This window comes from Leuresthes tenuis, unplaced genomic scaffold, assembly GCF_036924035.1.
Source record: "Leuresthes tenuis unplaced genomic scaffold, fLeuTen1.0.hap1 SCAF_5, whole genome shotgun sequence".
Taxonomy (NCBI): Eukaryota; Metazoa; Chordata; class Actinopteri; order Atheriniformes; family Atherinopsidae; genus Leuresthes; species Leuresthes tenuis.
Genome location: NW_027325359.1, coordinates 7,755,853 through 7,761,852, shown reverse-complemented (window position 1 = coordinate 7,761,852; position 6,000 = coordinate 7,755,853). Strand labels below are relative to the sequence as shown.

The 6,000-nt window shown below is 38.6% G+C and overlaps 1 protein-coding gene across 1 annotated transcript in view; it reads left to right on the top strand.

Annotated features, from left to right (window-relative positions):
* The first annotated feature begins 2,019 nt into the window (after positions 1-2,019).
* The window catches only part of sema3d (sema domain, immunoglobulin domain (Ig), short basic domain, secreted, (semaphorin) 3D), a 29,065-nt gene continuing 25,084 nt past the window's right edge, over positions 2,020-6,000 (top strand). Inside the window, exon 1 of the mRNA XM_072385736.1 lies at positions 2,020-2,308. The gene's annotated coding sequence lies outside the window, so the exon portion shown is untranslated. The remainder of the gene's footprint in view (positions 2,309-6,000) is intronic.

Here is a 6,000-nt window from a genome sequence, read left to right as displayed (position 1 = left end):
CCACTTTGAATGAGCAATTCATTAATCAAAAGACAGAAAAAGAGCACAGTCCACAATCTTCTCCTTTCTACACTTTGGTAATATAATCACAGTTTTGTAGGATAATACTCATCCTAATCCAAAATGGTGGACAGATGTTCCTCCATTGAGAGGCATCAAAAGGATGACAACATTGCAGAAATGATTTGGAATATGGGAAGTTTTCTTCAGTTTCTTTATTGTCTACCAAATCCTCTCAGTTCACTCTAACTTCATATTCTAAAACTAAACAACTAGTCCGATGACAATTTAGTCTTTCACTCATACACTAATTATCTACTCGTGCCCTTAATGTACAAATGGACAATTTATTTGAATAAATAGGAAACTGTTCTGTGAACTGTCCCCAGGTCAGCTTTACGTATACCAAAGAAAAAACTTTAGTGGTCTTCAATGTTTCCGAAATTTATTCTGGTTTATGAAACTTAAATCTCCCACCCACATCCCAGAAGAAAAACTGTCATGTACACTGTCTGCTACAAACTCTTAACTCCAACCTAATTTGCCTAACCCTAATCCCAGTCTAATTTTTGGGTAGATGTCAACATTATCATTGTATGTGCAGATTTTTGCCCCACAACACTAGTACTGCAAGTACATACACAGTCTATCACAACTCCCAGCAGAGAGGGCAGGGGTGAATAAGGGATTGTGCACACTTTCACACAATTTATGTCATCAGTGTGTCTCATCGCTTATGGTTTTACTCTGTTGCGTGAGTTATCCTGAGGAAGCGCACGCCCTAACTCTAAAGCTCCCAACAGAGAGGGAGGCTGCGGTTTTAACCTGTTAACCTATAACCTATTATCTTAGATAACTGAGTTCCACTCACATCTGTTTAAGAAACACACCCGCTGGAAGAGCAGTAGGTTCACTGTCACTAGGGTGTAATAACAATCATATCCCATCTTTCGTTACATGACTTGAATGGACTGTAACTCTCTTTTCTTTGACCAGCATGAGTGCTGTGAGCTTGAGTGAAACTGGCCTCTGTTTGTTTGGCTTAAGGAGGTGTAGAATGAATCCTGTCCATGTCTAGAAATGTACAAGATTACCAAGTTACTTCAAAATTAGTTCCCACGTTCACAACGCACTCCTGCCGCTAAGGCATGTGGTCAGTAAAGTATTTCACCCTGCTGGACCTGCTGACTGAATGGACAGTCAGCTGTTGGTTTCTTCTGCTATCCAGAACTTCAGGAATCTCATAAGAGCACATATCAGATGTACAAAAATGAAAAGCATGGTCTTTGACCAGACATGCACACATACATATCACAAGCTTAATAATCATAGGATTATCCCAAGGCATCACACATATTTTCATGATCAAACTCATACAGTATAATTACAGAGTAATTATAGAGTAATTGTCTTTCACTTGAGGATAGACATGAAAGGCTGCCTCCACCTTTTAATATTAACAATTTTCCTTGTTGTCATAGATAGTCAATTCATCTAAGAAAGCACTGCATATTTCATGCTTTTCATCACATTTTTATCACACTTCTGTTATACACATGGACATGCAGAGTAATACAGTGAATTTCTGAAGTTAATCATTTTATTTAACCACATAACAACAAGTTATAATCTATGGATATATATATATATATATATATATATATATATATATATATATATATCCATAGATAGATATATAGAAACTTCTTATATGATTTGGATCACTTGCACAGCTAACGCAAACACACACACACACACACACACACAAAAAACATACTTTTGTGTGTATGTAATGCTGAGCCTTTATGATATTATTAATTCCAGTTTTCTTATAATTTTTTTCTAATTCATGCTCATCTTTACTTTTATTTTCAATAAAGTAAATTATGCAAGAGAAAGAGAAATATAACACTGAATACGTGTTGTAATCCTCGGAACTCAGTCCCGGCTGGCAGCGGTACAGATGCTGAGGGCCCCTCCCCTTCAGCGGCACCATAACTGGGAGTTTGCCGTCTGTATTTCCACACACACAGCTGCCACACACTATCCCGTTCATCCAAAACACACTGAGCAACACTCACAGTGGACCAAGAGTTCAAGAGCGCACGTTTCCGTTTGACTCACATTGAGGCAAGTGTAAATATATGGGAGAAGTTTTCAGTATAATCAGTCTTCTTTCCTATGGTCGGTGAGAGGTTGTGCAAGTGTCATGTCCCTCGGGCAAGTTTCATGAAAGTAGAGAGACGCACTTCTTGGGCAGCATTGGCTTGTGTCGCGCGGGAGGAGACGAAGTTGAGCACGCGAACAGGTGAGATAACGCACACAATGCCAAACTAATCATCTACTGTTCACACCACCGCGGAGTGTCATTAGCAACAGTATGACTAATAATGTGTAAGGATGATCTAGGCTACATATTACGTATTTTCATGCTATTTTATGTTCTCCAAGACTTTGGCACTTACTATTTGTAACTTCTAACAAAGATGGCGATGTGGTTAGGCTTAAATGATGTTTTAATCAACTCTGTAAAATTGTCCTGAAGAGTATTTTTTCTTTCAAATCTGTCAAGAAGCAACATTTGATCGTTTTTAGATATGCAAAATGTCAACATTCAGATTTTCTTAATAACTTTTTCGTTGATATAATAACCTAAAACATCTGAAATGATTTTGAATCTGATATTGATCTTTTGATTCAGGAATTGTAAAAATCCTTCCTGCTTCATACTCAATATAGGTGAGTGATATATTGAAACACTGATGCCAGGTCTCTGTGAAATAATATTTATGACATTTATTCAGACTTGTAACTTGATTTATCTGGCTCTGCAGCCTCAAATAAATGTATCAATATTTTACCTTTCCATAGTTAAAGAAGTTTTGAGTCAAAGATCAATGCTACATTTGAGGTTGGTTGGGAGGCAGAATTCAGGGGTAACGAATGTGTTTACTCAGAGTTTGGATGGTGTATGAGGCGAACACACTTGCTTTACTCATGAAACTCTCCTGGAGGTGTATATAGTTCAGGGGTTCAGCATGCAGCTGAAGGGGGGATTAAATGTAGATGTGCAGTTATTTATGCATCCCTGCCTCTATATCAAACAAGCTCTGTGACTCACACTCCACTTAGTGTGTCTCTGAAGGTTTATCTAACTCCTTACATGGAGCTTTGGGTTAAGAGCGTTGTGGTATGGGAGACAAAAAACTGATGAAGTAAGGCAGTAAAAGGAAGAGTTTGCTGTTGTGTGGAAATTGATTTATTTGGCTGTGCTTCAAGCTTTCCATCAGCGTGACTGAGATGATAAAGGATTTTTGCTTCAGGAAGACAACTCATAGAATCTGATTTTTCTCCTTTAGATACTATCCAAATTTGATGTTTATACTGGAAATGCGGCAAACGATAAAAGACTGCCGAAACCTTAGTACTGGTAGAGCACCATTTTGACTTATCCAAGCCAGATAAGGGATAGATTAAGGTATGTGCAACTGTATGCTGTGGTAACTATGAGGCTCCTGTGTGAGTTTACTCCTGTTCTGTAAAGCAAGTCTTAACCAAAATTCCCCTAGAAAATCACAGCATTAGTATTCAGCTGTGTTTTAAATGGCTCCCAGCACCATTCCAGCTCTCTATGACCAGTTCATGTGGAGGCTTTTTCTTGGATGGTGATGAAAACTAAAAACTAAAAGGGTGCTTTCTCAAAACTCAACAGGTCTGAAGGACAAAGTGTTATTAAAACACACTGTAGCCATGCTTTGCATTTGCCTTGCCAAATATGGTCATGTTTCCAGAATCCCTCAGTGCAGACACACAAAGCAACCAAGCTACCTTTACTGCAGTGATGATGTTAGTATGTTTAGAGAGGCTACAGTAACGGCTAGGTGCCAATGACCTGCAGGCAGACAGCCTGGCTGTGTCTGCCTGTCGTGGAGCTCTGTAGTCTCTCTGTATCCTCAGTCAGTAGATTAACTTTGTTTAGGCTCATTTGGACACACACTGCATTGTTTTGCCTGAAAAATAACAACAGAGCTTCTCAAGTTTGTTGAAACCACTAATGCTCTTGAGAAGAGTTGTTAGCATAGCATACATGGGTGTAGCCTTGAAGCCTCAGGCTATCAGGGGACAAGTGAGAGCACTTATATCTGTCAGTCACTGTTTCGTGCCCTATTGCTCCCATCTGCCTTCCTCAGGATGGTGTTAGCTTACATGCACACAAACGTCCTTATAGATAGAAACTCGTTCACATTCAGAGCTGCATGCTCGGGTCATGCCCCGTTCAGGATGTGTAGAGTTACTTGTTTTGTTATCAATTATCAAGAAGCCTAGCAGCATGTTTATCTGTATGTCATTGGCTCAGTTACATTGTTTGTCCTCTGTTTTGAATCACCCCTGACTTTGTTTCCACCTTTTTTCCCCCATCCTCCGTATTGAAGAGTTGAAGCATAGATCAAGTACCCCCCCAAAAAAAAAAAAAAAAATCCATTAACTCCTTTGTTTGACAGCAGACTTCAGCTGGCACTGGTCCACTGGCATTTGAAGGTTGGAGGATTAAATCACAGCATAAAGTGCGTTTTAAATAAAGAGTGCACCAGCGTCACCTTCTATCGTTGGTATATTTGGTTACCATACCAGTGGGCTCCTGTAATATTCTCTTACCACTGTTTTGAGATAACAGCTTAGGGATGAACAGAATGTGGACAGACATAGCCTCAGGGTTGGAATTGTATCCACATTCTCTCCCAACAGACAAACTACTTACTTGGGAAACAGAAGGATTTTCATTGGAATGCCCTCTTATCTGGGCATTCCCATTTACTAGATTTCTTGCATTGTAGTCAAGCACTGTAAAAGTCCTTTGAATGTGTTTATATGATGTAAAATTAGGCCTCTTTGACAAGAGGGAGGCGAAGTGCACTGCCTTGAGTTTATAGTGTACAGTAGTTTAGTCTAGTAAGAGAGAGGCACTCTGTTATCAGAAATGTGCAAATTTCTGGGATTTATTAGAAGGCAAATGGCTGCAGGAAAAACTGGCTTTCCTTGAAGCAAAGGATTATCATGTGCTAGTCCATGGGGAGGTATTAGTTATCCTTACCTAAAATGTTTTCGATGATTCATTCACTTAAGGTTAATCTCTTGAAGTGTTTTTTTTTACTTCAAAGCACATCTCTGTCTCCATCAGTATGTTTAGATAATTGAATTTAGCATACAAGGGGATATTTTCGTGATTTATTTGGCATTTAGTTTTTTTGGGGCGACTTATAACTTCCCAAGAGATTCACATGCAGTGCTGTGAGATACCATGTTTCACTCAGATAAGATGGAATATTGTTTTGTGGGTGAAACCTAAAATGAATCGCAGCCTGTGGCCTTGATGTTTATTTTATGGCCTGACTAAACAAATTAGAGAAAAAAAATAGCACATTACACCATAAAACTTGCCAAAAAGCTTTTAGAGTAATCATATGTAGGTTGAAGCTTTTCTGTCCAGAATAGTCTTCCATTCTTACAAGGATCACATTTTTCATATTTACTTGTTCTCTATCCAAAGTTAATTCCCAGCACACTGTTAAAAACAATGAGATCCACACAAAAATGTGTGACGTGCTAGCTTTGTTTTGACTGTGTTAACAAAAATCTTGAATCCTTTTGAACAAATTTATTGGCAGCCATTGAACACAGCTTGTTATTGACAATTAAATAAATTATGCTTTCTCTAGAATATTTATGTTTTCGTATTAAATGTTGGGACAAAGAGTAAGAGTAACGCTTGCCTGCATGGACAAAGTTGTGTTTTCTTTTTTTACTACAAGCTATAACAGGAGTTATAGCCAACAGTCCAACTTTTATAATCAATGTCCCTTGTATATGTACAAAAACACTGTGGACCTGTGGCGGTTCTGAATTTTCCCAATGAGACATGAACTCACACAGACTCACAGGGGAGTTACATGCTTGCTTAAATGCAAAGCTAAAAAAAGATGATTGACTGTTGCCAAGAAA